The sequence below is a fragment of the Gopherus flavomarginatus genome, chromosome 10, assembly GCF_025201925.1.
Source record: "Gopherus flavomarginatus isolate rGopFla2 chromosome 10, rGopFla2.mat.asm, whole genome shotgun sequence".
In the NCBI taxonomy this organism is placed as follows: Eukaryota; Metazoa; Chordata; order Testudines; family Testudinidae; genus Gopherus; species Gopherus flavomarginatus.
In genome coordinates this window covers 41223284-41239530 of record NC_066626.1, presented here as the reverse complement: position 1 = coordinate 41239530, position 16247 = coordinate 41223284, and the positions used below count along the sequence as shown (strand labels likewise).

The 16247-nt window shown below is 41.1% G+C and overlaps 1 protein-coding gene and 1 pseudogene across 1 annotated transcript in view; one reads left to right on the top strand and one right to left on the bottom strand.

The window, feature by feature from the left end:
• The window catches only part of MAP3K20 (mitogen-activated protein kinase kinase kinase 20), a 564831-nt gene that overhangs the window by 212913 nt on the left and 335671 nt on the right, over positions 1-16247 (top strand). The window lies entirely within an intron of this gene.
• LOC127030193 (dynein axonemal heavy chain 11-like) overlaps positions 1-16247 on the bottom strand; it is a 243483-nt pseudogene that overhangs the window by 11625 nt on the left and 215611 nt on the right.

The following is a 16247-nucleotide window of genomic DNA, read 5'->3' as shown; positions in this document are numbered from 1 at the left end:
GCAGAAACTAGGGAACAAGGACCCAAGTTTCTATTTCCTTGCACCTTGCATAGTCATTTACACCAGTGAAAAGTAAATGGTAGAAATGTTATCATTCCAACTTTGCACTGCTGTAAATGAGGGCACATTGAAATGGACAATCAGGCTCCCAAATGTGAATTTTTGCAGAATAAGAGGAAACCCATTCCCTGGTTCCTTTACAAGTCCCAGCTAAAGGCTCTTCCTTAGGATTCACACTCAACCATTTTAAAAAGCAAACGTTCTAAAAGGTTCTTTTAAACTCCAGTCTATCCCAACAACCTGTTTATAAAGAGTTCTGATGCTTTAGTTTATTTGATGGCTTCTTTTGAAAGAGGCTTTTAATTGAATGTTTGCTATCTACTGCTGTTTCATCAATATAAACTGTTTCCTGAGGATTTTTATACGGGAAACTTTGGCAATGATTTATCTTAGTTTAAAGTTATCTAGGAGATGAGTGAAGATGACCCCCACAGTAAGATGAATACAAGCCTGCTGCTAACGTGCAGATTCGCTATTTACTGGGTCCCTGGGAACATCTTACTCACAGTTCCCTAAGGAGAGTCCAGGCAGGATGCATACACACAGGGTAATCAGCCATAGCTACATTCTCTCATTCTTCCCTCTGACTTCAGGACTCAGACAAGCCTGATGGAAGAGTAGCCCAGCAGGGTTCACAGCTTTCAGCTCCATCTAGTCTCACAGCACTTACTGAATCCTCTCCACCTAAGGAAGACCTTCAGAAGTAAGCGTCTTCCTTTTAAAAAGACACTGTCACATGATTAATGTTCTGAGACATTTCTGTAGTTGTTTGTTGATGTTCTCTATTCTGAGTTGTGGAAGGGTTGGGATAATAGCATCTCTGTATTCTGAGCTGGCTTGAATGTTGACATCCTCAGATTTTTTGGTCAAGTCATTTAATCATCACCTCAGTTTCCCTATCTGTGAAACGAGTGAACTATATATTTTTCTACCTAACAAGGATGAACTGAGGATGAATTAATTAGTTTGTAAAGCACTTTGCAGATAAAAGGAGATATAAGTGCCACGTATTTATTACTGATATCACATGACATTTTTTACTTATGAATGTAATATTTCTCTCTAAACTGCATATGAACCCTGACTTTAAAATGCAATGATTTCTAACATTAGCTTCTTGGTTAGCATACTTAGCACTGTTTGCACAAGAGATGCAATGATGTGCATCAGCGTAGCAGAAATTAATATAGAGCTCCAAAATGCATATTGCATTCATCACTTTCCTGTTACCTTCTTGAGTTCCTCAGTTTGTATGCGGTTCATTATGCATCCACTGAAAGGATTTTCCATACTGGACATATGTTTTCACAGTCAGTTCTGACTACTTAGAGCCAGAGAAAACAGCTCAATTGATTGAATCTGTCTGCCTGCGTTTCAATGGAGTAATTCTTGCACTGTTCCCTCCGGTTGTTTTATCTAATCTCCTCAGGCCCTTGGGAGTTAGGTGCCTAGGTGCTTTTTGAAAAATCCACTATGTGCCTATCTGTATTGGTGCCTAAATACCTTTAAAAATTTGGGCCCTTAGTTTTATGGTTGAGCAATGTCAAACAACCAATAACTCAGTACAGTGCAATCTTAACAAAATTCTAAACCAAACAACATAGAAAAATATCAGTAAGCATTTGGCTCATAAGAAACTATGAAAAGAGATGTGTCAAAGAAAAGCTAATTTTCAGTTAACAGTCATGTGAAATGTAAAACATCAGTCTAATTCTCTTCTTCTTGCAGCTTTTCTTTTGAATTTATAAAAGGATTTCATTGTGATTAAAACATTTTAGAATTATCAGGGTACAAATTACAGAGAGATTCTACTACACAACATACACGTGCAGTTTCACCTATGTATGTAACCAAAGCTGTTACCCAAGGAAAAGAGTTATTAAAAAGAATCTCAAACACACTGAGATCCTCACAGATTAATATGTTGAAAATAGAGGTGCTGCAATAAGTATAATTATGAAAGCAAAACATCTGGTTTTGATCAAAAAGAGCCATTTTCATCTTATCAAAATGATCATTATTGTTCCTGATCTGATTCTTTTCATATTTTACCTTTAGTTCTATTTCTGCTGCTCTGTGTTGTTTCCAGCTTTTCAACCAGAAGTATATCCCCAAAGAAATTACTCTTGGCAGCTGAAAGGCGTGCCAGTAATTCATCTTCAAGCATTTTCAACTCAATTTTAAAATAATTTTGCTGCTTTGTGAGTTCAGACTGAAATGAAGATGGCTAGTTTGCAAATCTATAAATCAAATAATGTTAATATAGGAAATATTGCATCTCTTTGCTTCAAACAAACTGATCACCTAAACCTTCATTATAAACCTAGATTTTAGTAATTAAGTTTTGGATTAACATTAAAAGGAAGAAAATGTATAAATTGTGACCTTTTTTCTGATTATTATTAAACAAATTTAAATCAGAAAAATTAGCTAATTACTGGCTATAGATTCCATCCTAATAAATCTGAGTTGAACATCCAGATTTATGTCTGACCATATCTTACAATTATTTCTGTGTACACCACACACCAGTCATGTCATCCTCTTTTAGGCAAAAACATGCAGAAGCAGGAAGAAGTCATATACAACATTAATAGCTTCAAAGCCATGGAAAACCTGAGGCATTATTCCCTTGGTTCATACTGGTAGTAGCAGAGCAGACCTAGCCTGGCATGTGCCTTAAGTGTACAGATCCTTGACGCTTTGCAAAGAATCATGGCCCCAATGTCAGTCTGAGGGAATTCATGTGGCATGCCTACCCCACCAACAGCTGCAGAAGCAGCTTAGTGACCTTGCTGGCATTGGTCCCTGGTCTCCAGTTGCAACTTTGCAATGAGTACAAGCCATAGATCAGGAGCATGAACTTCTCAGCACTTATCTGTGGCAAATCTGTGGGGTTCTGAAAGGATTATGCTGTCTACAGGCAGTTCCCCAGGCTTCTGATGACTGATATCTCCAACCCCAGCCAATAGAATCCCACTCTTGTAGAGAGGTTGAGGAGAAGCTGCTGGGGAAGGAGTTGTGTAGGCTCTGCTCATAGGTTCTTCCTTGGCATTTTTCATGGCCCAGTTAACAAGATCTATTCAATGCATTGCTTTATCCCTTTATCCCTTTCTCCATTATTTCTCAGTTATCCTCAGTGAGGATTCTGTGCATGCCAACTCCAAAGTACTAACACAGGTATCATCAGTTATTCTAAAGTAAAAAAAAAAGATGCCACAATTTTTACAAGTATAAAATGTGTATTTGTTCCACACTCAAATAAATCTTTTTGATGCTACCAAGCAGAAGATATTTCAGTCCAAAAGGAGCATTCCAAGATGAGCTTATACATGGCATATCCATCTCAAACATAACTATAGTGTTGCCACTACAGTGCTCAATTGGCAACATTCAGACTTGGTGTGCGTCCACACCATGGGGAGGGAAGCTTTAGGGTAATATTTTCAATAGAGCCCAAGTCGCTTAGAAGCTAAAGTTCCATTCTCAAAAGTGACTTGGACACTTAGGACCTAAGACTTATTTAAAGTCAGTGGAACTTAGTTTCCTAAATGCCTAAAACCCCAAATCCTATTGAAAAATCCATTATGCTCCTAAATTAAATACTTAGACACTTCTGAACATTTTAACTCTTCACAATAGGTAAAAAACCCAAACTCACATCAGAGAGTCTCAGAGCCCAGGCTTGCACTGTAATGATAAAAATAGAATAGCCATTTGCACTTGGACTGGAGCCTGGGCTCTGAGACCCACCCCCCCTTGTTGGGTTTCACAGCCCAGGCTCCAGCCCAAGCCCAAGCCCAGACATCTACACTGTTATTTTTATCCCCATAGCGCAAGCCTAAGTCATTTTACCTGGGCTCTGAGACTCGTTGCCATGGGTCTTTTTTTTTTCTCCCCAGTATAGATGTGCCAATGAAGAGACAATGCATCTTACCTTAGGCACACCCTCTTCCAGCCCAGTCCCACCCAGATTGCTATGCCAGCCAGCTCCTGTTGCTCCCCATAGAGCAGCACAAGCTGCAGGTGGCTTGCAGTGGTGCTCACAGCATAGAGGGCTGGCACAGGTTTCACCACCAGCAGAGGCTAGCATTTCCCTTGCATTTCAGACACCCCAGGACTGGGGGCATTTGAGTCTGGGTTTTGTTATGGCCAATTTGAATTCAAAGATGGGTTCACATCTGGATTTTGAATCCCACCAACATTTGCGAATATTCAAGTCCATGACTTTGGCTCAAGGTCCATCTATCTAACATCCATAAAGAGATTGAACTGATTCAGTGCAGTGTATGAGAGATTACAATCTGGCCCACTGAGCACAATGAACAAAAGTTCACCTGAATGCCTGCTAGGCTATATATATTAGTATGACAAGTACGAAACTATTGATGAAAGTGAAAAAGTTTGTTGTGCTGGTTCCTCCAGCAGGTGGAAGTGTCATTCTGAATCACAATAACTAACATGACAAATGTTACAGTAACACACTCACATATACTTTGAAGAGTTCTAAGTCTGGTCTTCCCAAATTGACAACGAGTGCCAACAACTGATCTTCTAAACCAGCTTGAGTAACAGTGAAATTGATTGAAGTGTTCTGGGCCTGGCTTTCTGGTTTGTAATGGAGAATTGCAAACTGTGTGTGTGTGTGTGGAGGATCAGCCAGAATTTAGGGTGAAACTTACATTCCTCATCCCCTACTCTTATATACCTGCGTGGGAGGGCTGAGGAGTGGGGGGGTGAGAGTGGAGATGAAGGAAAGGAAAATGGCAGTAGGAAATAATTGTGCTTCTGAAGAAATAAAATGTAAGTGAGAGGAAAGTAGCTTGACTGAAAAGTGAACAGGATGCCTGGCTCAGTTATTCAAGTCCAAAAGAGACTTGTAGTGTGTATTGGAACAGAAACTGTGCATTTCAAAAGTATTTCACATTCAGAATTGCAACCAAAACATAATTAGTAGCAGTAACTTTGTGAGTCTCAACATACCCGGAAATCCTGTCTTGAATCAAATGCCTCCCAAGGGAGTGACAAATTCAAGCTGCCTTTCCACTCTGAGCTGGTGCACACCAGTGTATCAGTAGACAGCATAAGAGGAGTCTGCATGTAGTTGAGCTGTGGAGGGTGTCATGAAAATACAACCCCCTGAGCGCAGCAAGTTTCAGTGCTGTAAAGCGCCAGTGTAGACAGTGCACCAGCACCGGTAGCTACGCTGCTTGTGCAGGTGGTTTTTTTTTTTTTTAGAGCGCTGGGAGCACTCTGCCATGACCACACAAGCCATGCTAAAGTGCTGGCGCAGTAATGCTTTAGTGTTGCCAGTGTAGACTAGCCCTTAGGAAGGCTGTTCTCAATACGTAGACAAACTTAGAAGTAAAATTTAAAGTTAGGTGGGGAAATTAAGATAACAAGAGAAAAAAGGTGAAAGGATCAGGACAGGAATGTGAGGATTGTGATGATTCCGCTTTGGTCCTCAGTTAGACCTGTTTGATTAGGGATCTCACAGCTGCTGTAATTAGAACTAAATTTCAAGAGTCAGGAATTCATTACTGTGGCTCACTAACTACTTTCTCCCAGTATGATTAAAGAGTAGAGAAAAAGAACTGAAGAAATTCTATGCTATTCCATTAATAGAGTTCGCTCTTGCCCAAATTGTAGGTAAGAGCTGCATTATGGCAACTTTCCCAGGCTTATGTGTTTTAAAGAGATTAGACAAGGCGGGTAACGTAACAAGCTAGCATGCATGATCCCGATAGTCAGAAACAATCTTGGGCAATAGAGGCAATGACCATGAGATGGGATATTCTCAGTCTCTGGCAGGGCCATGGGATGGAAGGGAGAATCCCTGGTAGTTGCACAAAGGGCTGTAGGTGAAGCTAAACTAGAGGGAAGGACAGGGTTCAGGATTGTAATGGTGAGGAGTGGGAAATGGCACTAGATAAAAGGGGAGTGAATAGCTGAGGAACCCACTCATATTAGCCTGTCTCTATCTCAGAGAGGAGGGTACACAACTTGAATGAGGGAGATACAGCTCCCTATGTCAAAATAGTGAAATAAAGAAATCAAGTTAATGAAGTGGAGGGTATGGCTCCCTTCCAGCCACTCCTCCTTTTGAGGAGAGGAGACAAGAGCATTGCTAAATGTTGCTTATTTTTGATCCCTGTATGGCAGTACATATGTTGGCAAACCCCCTCCAGTGCTACAGAAGGGAAGTGAGGAGGATTCCATATTTGTGTGCTGGGGAACACTACTCATCTGGGTCTCACAAGGTCCCCAGGTAGTACAGCCAGGATTGTGCAGATAGAACCTTGGCCCAAACTTTAGTTTTCCCCTGTCGTGTGCATGGGTGTAAAGGCACACATAAGAACATAAGAACAGCCATACTAGGTCAGACCAAAGGTCCATCCAGCCCAGGATCCTGTCTGCTGACAGTGACCAATGCCAGGTGCCCCAGAGGGAGTGAACCTAACAGGTAATGATCAAGTGATCTCTCTCCTGCCATTCAACTCCACCCTCTCTGACAAACAGAGGCTAGGGACACCATTCCTGACCCATCCTGGCTAATAGCCATTAATGAACTTAACCTCCATGCATTTATCTAGTTCTCTTTTAAACCCTCTTATAGTCCTAGCCTTCATAACCTGCTCAGGCAAGGAGTTCCACAGGTTGATTGTACGCTGTGTGAAGAAGAACTTCCTTTTATTTGTTTTAAACCTGCTGCCCATTAATTTCATTTGGTGGCCCCTAGTTCTTATATTATGGGAACAAGTAAATAACTTTTCGTTATTCACTTTCTCCACATCACGCATGATTTTATATACCTATATACACAGAAGGGTTAAGCAGCTGGAAGATGCAGCTGGGCCCGATCATTCAGATGCCATGCAGTACCCAGATGGTAGCACACTCAATCACAGAGGTGCTGGAGAACTTTGATGAAAAGATACATTAAATATAGATAAACGTAAGTGGAGAGATGGCTGATAGCAAACTGATTTACCTTCCTTTCTTTAGCATATGCCTTCCAAGTAGTGGGTCAGGTACAAGTTCATTGGTTGCATCCAAGTTCTCTATCAAAACAGGATCGCCAACAACAACCAGGGACAGTGAAACCATTTAGGTGACCTAGGCGGTCGCCTAGGGCACTCGGATTTGGGGGGGGTGCCATTTTCTTCAGGCAGCAACCGCGGCAGCCGGATCTTCGGCTGCCCCAGTAGCCACTGGCATTTTGGCAGAGGAAGCTGGGGTAGGGGAGGTTGGGGAGGGCCGCCTGCAGCAAGTGGTGGGGGGCGGCATGCAGGGGAACTCCCCGCCCCAGCTCACTCCTGCCCCGCCTCCTCCCCAAGCTGCTTCACTTCTCCCACCTTCCAGGCTTGCGGTGCCTAAGCTGATTGGCGCCGCAAGCCTGGGGAAGTGAAGCAGCCATGGAGTGCTCAGGGAGGAGACCGGGCAGGGGTGAGCTGCTTCACTTCTTTTGCCTCCCAGGCTTGTGGCACCTAGGGCGCAAACCATCCTTGCACCGGCCCTGGCAACAACTACCTGCTGTATAACCTGTAAAAAAATGATTGGGGGAGACATGGACACAGTGCTGAAGATGTTAGCAGACAACTCAGTTAATTATTTCACTGGATACTTTGCTAAGCTTACAGTAAGAAAACAGTTTATTAGAGTTTTTAATGCTTCCTGGGATATATAGAAAACAGTTCATGATAAAATTAGTCCCCGCACCTTTTCAGTAGCTCAACAAATAAATGTTCCTATTCCTACTAATTCTGGTAGCTGCCAACTAGCTTTTATCCTGCCTGACTCAAATGGATGACTTTCAAATCTAAGCCATATCTGCTTTTTATCCATTTGATCCCTCTGAAGCGGGGGGTCAATCAATAGAGGCCAATGTTCATCGTCTGTAAGAATAGTGGCATTTTGTGTGGACATGTATCACTAGGCAAGCCTTCATTGTTCCATTTAGCAATTGTTGCATCATCCGTCAGCATGGAGATTGGATCAAGACCTTCCATCATTGGAATGGAGACCTAAAGTAATAAAGGTTAACTTTTAAATTGCTAGTTTCAATGGCTTGTGTGTCACAATATCTTTTCACACATATTTGTAATGCATGTAAAGAACAAACTGCATCAACAGAAAAAAAATGCATCAAGCTTCTTAACTTTTTACTAATCAACACATGAATGTAAGAAATTGGGTTATAATTTTAAACAACCAAAAGACAGGGAATACACAAATTAAGATGATCATACTGATCTCAGCTCTCCAGTGCTGCACATGCGGAAAACAATTTGACTGTCTGTGCAACATTCATTGAAGTATTTTAGAGTTATACATACAAGAACAGAAGAGTGATCACTGTATATTAAACCTCTAGCAGTATAATCAGGACCCGATGGTCCAATTTCCACGCTCAGCTACACTGTCTCGTAGCTATAAGAACCTCTTTGTCTTCAACTCAGTTACTCCAGACTTAGGGTGGTATAACAGAGCAGAATTTAGCTCTACACATGCCATGTGGGCAAGTTACCATGAAGACCTCTGCTTTTTGTACATCCTGACTGTAGAGTGTTTAGAATTATGGCCTTAACATTATTACATTAATATAAATGTGTATATTTTATTTCCACGTTTTTAAGAAAAAAGGGATTCAGGCCTAAATTTTGCCCTGTATTAGCACAAAGTTGATCGAACACTGGCTTAACCAGCCCATAGAAGAGACGTAATCAATTATTTTTTGTCAAGGTCTAAATTTCTTGGTCAAGGTCCAGACTCCAGGGAAAATAATGCAAAAATAAAATTAAGAATAAGAGAATAAAAAGATTTTGTGGTCTGTTCAAAAGTGTCTGGAGGTCCAGATTTGGTCCACAGGCTGGCTGTTGACTACCTTTACCATAGAGCTACTTTAGTGTTCCTTTGGCACCTGCTATTCCACCCATTGTTGCAAAGAGAATATCTGGGGAAATAGAGGAATGTTTATATACTGAAAGTCTTTAGTTGCTAGGATGGTCCCTTGGTGTTCTTGGGAGCCTGCATAATAATTTAGAGTAGCCCCCAGACTGCTCTAATTTACTGAGGCCAGCCTGGCATCCAGACAGCCCCAGGCTCAGGAGAGGATAAAAGCAGTCTAAGGCCAACTTTGCATGCTCCTCTTGAGCTGTGCCTAGCACTCTCTGGTCAAAGCACATGATTCACAAAACACTAATTACCATGCTGCTTTCACTGTGAGCTTCCATGTTTTCATAGACAAAAGCTACTATGTGGAACTCCACAGTGAAATCGCAGCACAAAACACTGATATTATGTAATTATAATATTTTATAATATCTGAAATAAGATTATTACTTTAAATTTATGCTAAGTGATTCATAATAGAAACATCTCAAACAAATTAGTTAATCATATAAAACACCATATGTAACTTTTTCTTTCTTTCTCTTTCTTTGTAATTAGCTTGGAGACTGGCCCTCAGTCAAAACTAGCCACCTGGAAAGTTTCAGCTTGTAACATTCAGCTTTTTGTGAGTCAGAAATGTTCAAAAAAGTCTTTTTTACAATAGAAAAAATATCTTTTTTCCCCATCCTTGCATAACTCAATACCAGTGAATGGATTTTACTCAGGCTTGCAAAAAAAAAAAATCACATCTCAGCTGAAACCAAGCATGAAAAATTTCAGATGTAAAGGAAATTTTCCTCTGAAGGAAAGTTATGAACATGAGACAACAGCATGTTCAGATGGAAGTCTCAATGCAACCTTAACTATTGCTTTCACCACAAAGCCAGTGTTACAACAGAACACTAAATCTTGCTCTGTGCGCCATTGGTGCACAGTGGAGGGGAAAAAATAGAGTATTAACAGCCTGTCCCCTCATACAAGCAGCAGGTAAGCTTCTCGCCACAGCACTCAGCAGAATACTGGCTGGGCCTGGCATTTGCCCTGGGTTGAAAACCACTTCCCCAAAGTCTTCGGGTTAGTCTGAATGGCTAGCCCTCATCACCTAGTGAATATGTTTCAAACAACAGTAAGCACTAGCCAGTGGCATAAGTTGCTCTTGTTCAGGAGTGCACTTTGCTGATTTATAATTTCCAAATATACTGTCCTATACAATGAGATATTTGCAGAAAATACATTTAAGCTACATGGTGAGTCAACAGGTCAAAAAAGGAAATACAGCAGATGTTGGATTTTTCTGATTAATTGTGCTTTTTAAAAAATAAACACTATAAGCACTTCAATTAAGAAGGTGTGTGCAAGTCTTGAATTACCCTCTAGTTCGTCAAGTAAGACAGCCACAGGTTTTGAACTAGCTCATGGTGGTATCTCTTTGCAAATGAACCAGCATAAGAAATAAAAGTTGCAGGTAGGAGCATATCTCCACACAGAGTTTGCTCTTGTTCACAATCCTGAGGGACTGACTGAACCTGTCTCACATCTTCAGATTAAAATACAAGGATTTAAGATCCTTGTTAACTAATTGTTTACAAACAAACTGCTAAAAGGAAGTTGTTATTACTCTGGGAACATGTGGGGTTACTCACACGTTAGAAATGACAAATAGTTTGGAGTTTGCACATAGCAAGCCTCATACAATTATGTTGCACAAAATATCCTGTGTTCAGCGTTATGTTGATCTACTGAAGGTTGTTTTTTGCAGTGGGGGGGACAAGATCCAATCAACAGCATAATAGTAAAGGGATAGCTATGCTTCATAGATGCAGGAATTTCTAGAGAAGGGTTAAAGCTTCATCTTGACTCATGTTGGCTTTGGGGACTGGTAATATCTGTGATATCCAAATGCCTTGTGAAAAATCAACTCAGGGCATTAGTGGTGGAAAAGTTGTTGAAAATGGCTGTTTGGTGATTCATATGAAACGAGTTGGTGGCCTCAGTTCTGTGATTAGCAAGCAGATGACCAAAGCATTATTGGCACCAATCAGAGGCCAAAGATGGAATGGATACAGAGACAGAACTAACTTCTCAGGCCCTTTTGTGTCAGGGCTGAGGGACACTGGTGGAGTGGCAGGGAAAACTTACACTGCCATTGCCTGTTTCAGGACTTGATCTTGCATCCACTAGAGTCAATAGGAGATTTGCTATTGACTTTAACTGGTCCATAATTGATCCCTTGTTTTTTTTTCCTGTGGCTAGACAACTTCAGCTTCCAAGACTGTGCATTCAGTACTTTCCCCCCAGGAATCAGAAGAGAATACACAAGCACTGGTTATTTGTTAGTATACTGATGATTTTCAGGACGAAATTCCATTTAGTCTAAAAAAATTAATATACATATTAAGGCAGTAGAAAGATCCACTTATGCAGCACTTGATCAAAGGGAATTTGGGGAAAGATTATCTTTCCAGTATTTGCCAGTGCAATGTGCAACGATCACTGCCACAAGGACTTTGGCATAAAGCTAATGAAATAATATGTTCTCAGAAAAAATTAAGATGAAAACAAATCAGTCCTCTTGTTCACTAGGGATACGGTCTAAGAGTATTCACTTAATACAGGCCTTGCAACAACCATCCAATGGTAAGAGCTTTGGGTCATTACTGACCTTGGTCAAATTTGATACAATTATGTACAGGCGATAGACTCAGTATCTCACCACCAATCCCTTGAGCTATCCAGTCTCTTCACTGAACCGTTGCTTTGAGAGGTGCCTGGTGAAGGACTTGACATTAAAATTCACCTGACTGTCGTCTTCATCTAGTGAACGACTCAACTTTTCTTTCCTTTCATCTTTGTCTCCTCCTTTAGATTATTTTTCATTATACGCCTCCCCTTTTCATCACTCTGTTGCTATTCCAGTGCTTGTCAACCACAGCAAGGGGTCATGGTGGAACCAACCAATATGATACATTAGGCAGAAGAAAATAATATCTGATGCTCCAGAATAACCATTTATTGCAATAATTTTGAAAGGTCTGCTGTATTAGAGCCTTTATTATTCTGTATTATGTATGTGGTTTAGTTTTAGAAGCATTAGTTTCTCACTAAAAATACACTATACTTTCAATTCAATTGAGATGTTAACATTTTAAATTATTTGATTTTGCTTTAAACAGAAACAGTGGGCCTTTTGCATTCTCTTTCAGTCAATCAATCCTTTTTATGAATTCTGGAAATGCTGTGCTTTATTTTAAGTTCTGCCAGAGAGACTGAGCAATATAATTTTAAGTAATAACAAACAGATCTTTTATTTTTGCCATCCACATATTTGGTTATCCAAGTCAGCTTCAAACGACTGGCTCAAGTTGCACAACACCTACAATGCCAGTAAATTATAGCAAGAGATTCCTCAAATGAATTTTAACATGGAATAAAATATCTGAAAAAAAGTATATAAGGTAAAAAATCTAGTTGGATGAGAAATGAAAAATCCATTAGTGAATATGGATTCCCCTGAGCCAACCTGAATCAACAGACAATATGGATTTTTGATAATTCATTGGTTTGCCATTATTTATTCTCTCTCATGTAACACCCACTGCACATCTCAGAGAGCTAATTAGAGAATTATCATATTACTTAACTAAGTAGCCCAAACTGTATTATTCTGTATGTACCCGAAGCGAGGGCAGTATCATTAGCATTGTTTAATTGTTGCTAATAAAGCCATTGCATCTTATTAAATCATAGTTATTGTCAATACCTACAGTTCACTAGATCCATTCTTTTAATATTCTTGGATGTGTTAGTTACTAGGTAATCTTACAGTTAATATATACCACAGTGAGGCAAAATATAAGAAAATGTAAAGGTCAAAAACATGTTTCTATTATGAAAAAAATGAATGATAATGACATAATTTTTTCAGCTCATCAGGTTCTTTGCTAAGTGCCTCTGTTATTGCCAGATCAGTCGTGTATAACAAAGAAATGCTTTCTGTAGGCTGCTTCATTAGCCTGCCCTGTAGGACCTCACCTTCAGACCTTTCACTAATCTGTTGGCCAGCTCAATAGTCTTGTTAGTTCTATTCACTTCTTCCTGGTAGCGGATTTTCTCAGCTGTAGCTCTCTGAAAAGCAGTTGTTAAGGCAGCCAGGTTTGTGTTTAGTTCCTTCAAATAAAAACAGTAAGAAACAACTTTGGACATTGTAAGAACAAGTAAAAATATTTCTGCTGTCTTATTTTATATTTCTGAAAGTTAAATTATACGCTGTGAGAAAGATGTAAACATGACTGTTCTTAGCATCCTTTCCCAATTCACACCATCAGAGGGTACAGCTGGAAAGCAGTAGGAAAAAGTGGCAGTTCCTGTAATTTTTGCTATTTGTTCAAAACAGCATTAAAAAAAGAAACCAGAGATTTGATCTCATGAGAGGGAAAGAAGATGGCCCTTTTTTCAGTAAGGTATCTCAAATTTAGCAAGCTTTAATATCATGTATTTCTTATAAGATTGCGTACTTTATAGGCGGTGTCAAAAACACTCTGTAGAGAGCTCCATTCGGAAGCTAAAGAGAACAGACAGGTTTAATCATGAGGGGTAAACATTTGCTAAACAGCATACACTACAACGTTAGCTCGACGTAAGTTGCCTTGCGTCAACCTGTTAGTGTGTGTGTCTAGGCTCAAATTTGCCTTTGGCTGGCACAAGCACCCAGTTATAGTGACATGGTAAGCAGCTCTCCTTTGTGTGCAACTGCCCAACCCACCACGGAACTCCAGGTACTAGACGCATTCCCGCCTGGGGTAGACAGGAAGTATTGTACCTCCTGGGCCTGGAGGGAGAAGAGGCTGTGCAGGACCGCTACAGACTAGCCATAGAAATATGGACATCTACGAACAGACTGCGTGGGGGATGCAGGCAAAGGTCTAAGATAGGGATCAACAGCAGTTCTGTGTGAAAGCGAAGGAACTGTGGCAGGTGTACTGTAAGACAAGGGGGCTCAATACATCTGGTGCTGTGCTGTAGACCTGCCATTTTCACAAGAAGCTGCATGTCATACTTGATGGAGACTCCATCAGCACCCCGCAGACCATGGAGAAGCTTGAGACAGAGACTCCTGCTATGAAGAGGGAAAGGGATATCTGGTGGGTGGGGGGCTCCAGCCATGCCATGAGCCAGGACCATTTCAGGTATGTTTACACAGCTCACGGACATGAGCCTTGCAGCCCAGGTTGATGGTCTTCGGGGTAGTGGGACTCAAACTAATGGTCTAAAAATACCTGTGCAGACAACACTTTGAAGTTGTGGCTCAGACTGGAGCTTGGGCTCTGAAGCCTAGGGATGAGGTGGGGGAGTGGGGGGATTTCAGAGCCCAAGCCATAACTTTCAGGAGTTGCCTACATAGCTATTTTTAGAGCACTAACATGAGCCCTGCTAACCCAAGTCTTGAGCCAGGCTGGGAGGCTTGCTTCCGCAGACTGTGTAGAGATATCTTTCAAGATTCCACCATAGTCTAGCCAGTGGCACCAGCTGAACACGGACGCATCCAATGAAGGGGAAGGGATCTCAGGTAAGCGTAGCATACATTTTTCCTCACAATATTTAAATATAAAAATGGTGATCAGTCCATCCCCAAGTTAAGAAGACATAGGTATCAACTTTTCTTTGTTTTACTCATGTGAGAAGAGGTAGCAGTACAACAATCAGATGTATCTGCTTTTCACTCACCTGTTGGGTTAGGCAGGGGGAAGGGAAAGTGGATGGAGAGCAGTCTGTGTACATACAGTAGACCCTCAGAGTTACAAACACCTCAGGAATGGAAGCTGGTCGTTGCTCTGAAATGTTTGTAACTCTGAACAAAACATTATGGTTCTTGCAAAAGTTTACAGCTGAATATTGACTTAATACAGCTTTGAAACTTTACTATGCAGAAGAAAAATGCTGCTTTTAACCACCTTAATTTAGATGAAACAAGCACTGAACAGTTTTCTTATCTTGTCAAATCTTTCTGTTTTTTTTAAAGTAGATTACGTTTAACACAGCACTGTACTGTATTTGCTTCTTTTGGTCTCTGCTGCCTGACTGCGTATGTTCAATTCCAATGAGGTGTGTGGTTGTCTAGTCAGGTGTTTGTAACTCTGAGGTTCTACTGTACATAGGGACATTCCTTGTATCCTCCTGAAAGATCGAGCTGCAACTTTCATAGAGATTCTTTGCAGTCCTCTCTGGAAAGTTTCGAGGAATAGCTGCCTTATTTCTTCCTCCAGAGTAGGACACTTACCCATACCACTATGCAATGAGTTTGGCTGTCAGTAAACAAGCTAGTGGCATACAGACCCAGATAGCTTCGAGACTCCAGGAGCAGCTGTGTTCTCTGTGCCTTTGTTATCATCAGAAGTGCGATATCAGCTAAAGCCACCACAGTTGTGGAAAAATAGTGACAGAATTCAGTGCCATTACCCTATACTTGTATGCAGGGAATAGGAACCAAATCTGTATTGTGTCTTGCAAATGACCATGCTCCTGGCAGGCCATAGTGACCATAGTTGAGGCAGAAGAGCAGCATAGCAGGAATTGATTAATGACCCTACATGCTTGCATGACAATGTCCCCCACTGTGACCCCAAAAATGATTTCTCATTGACCAGAAGCAACATGACATTGCACATCTGTAGACTGTAATTGCCACTCAGGTCCCCACTGTCAGTGCAGCTCTCATTTTGGTGTCCCTGCATTGGAGGGCTGGGGTGAGCTCAGCTGACAGGCCCTAGGACTATTGCCTTTCACAGCCAGAAGCACTGCAGCCACTGCTTGGTGTCCAAACCTGCATTATGATGAGATCCCACCAGTCAGTGCTCATTTCTTGGGCCCAGAAGCAGCACTCCATCTGCAGCTGCTTTGTGAATTTTACCGATAACCTTCAAATTGTTTTTCACCACACCCACAATAAACCATCCTCATATCCTCCATCCTTCCTAAGGGTCTGTAAATCAGGAAAATCACGTGTCCTGTTTGCAATGTTCATGAGAATACTGCCGAGCTCTATGGATGCCATGGTTTTGTCAGAGATGGTGGACACTAAAAAGTGCTACATGGATTAAAAAAGAGGCGAAAAACTATGGGATGAGATTATCAGATGAAGAAAGTTGCATACTGGGCAGTTGACCCCCTAGTGCCAAGAGCTCCCTGGGCAATTCATTTCACAGTGTGAATAGTTCCCAAAAGACATTGTGTCAGATGGCAACACCTGGCACACTGGAGTATCTATCCATGGTATTCCACATTTTACATTGACAAGC